Here is a 1,088-nt window from a genome sequence, read left to right on the forward strand (position 1 = left end):
AGCCGACTCCTATTCCATAACCCGAAGATGATAACCCACCAACATTCATAAACAATTCATCACTAATCTCAAACAGTTTACCAGAAATCATAGACCAATATTTACCATTCTTATATCTGAAATTTGCATAAAATTCCCTAACTAGAGCAGGGTAAACTAGTCCCTTTAATTCCAGAAATTTAACGGCTCCCTGAGCCTCCATATCATTCAGGAAACTGAAATTTTGTTCCGCCATCTAGGTTAGATCAACATACCTTACATATGTGGGTTTTCGTCCTTGAAACTTAGCCAAACGGGTCTCTTGCAGAATAAGCGAGTAAAATGGGTCACCACGGTCCCGAGTGGAGGATGAGCCAGCTTCCGGTCTTCTTCTGCGATTGGCAGGAGTTTTGAACCTTTTCGGGCGACTTTGCTCCATTGTTATGCAGAAACCGAATTGATGTAGGACCAAACCGAGAAGGAATATGGCAAACCTAACCTAGGGTTTTGATTTGGGGAAAACGGGAATGGAATGAAATATGGATGAAATTGGAGATTTCAAGGGGATTAGAGAGGGTTAGGGGTGAGGTTTATCTAGATTAAAGCACTTGGGTCAGTTGTGTTATAGTTACAGAGACTCAAAAGCAAGAGGAAATGGAGAAAAATGCCGAAAAAGCGTGAAATCGAAGTGTTGTCTGCACTTAAACTGCTGATTAACAGTAAATGCTTAATCGATTAAACACGGTAAAAACAGGTTTTTAGCTAGCGGAACGGTTTCAACTCTTTGGGACTTATGCATGCATTCTAACGGATTAATATAAACATATGCAATCACAAAAAGAAGTTATCATGAGATATCATTTTGCATTTCAACACATTTCATTTAAATCAACAGACTAATAAACATATAGAGGCAAGACATAAACTAAACATTTAGACAATTTTAATCAAGATATTGTTCATCAAGAATTCCAAGTTCTCTCCTTAGAACATAGAAAGTATCCCGTGGAAGGGGCTTGTTGAAAATATCTGCTAACTGTTTAGAAGTTTCAACAAATTCAAGCACGCAGTCACCTTTTTGTACATGATCACGTAAAAAATGATGTCTA

This window comes from Lupinus angustifolius, chromosome LG19 (genome assembly GCF_001865875.1).
Source record: "Lupinus angustifolius cultivar Tanjil chromosome LG19, LupAngTanjil_v1.0, whole genome shotgun sequence".
NCBI lineage: Eukaryota > Viridiplantae > Streptophyta > Magnoliopsida > Fabales > Fabaceae > Lupinus > Lupinus angustifolius.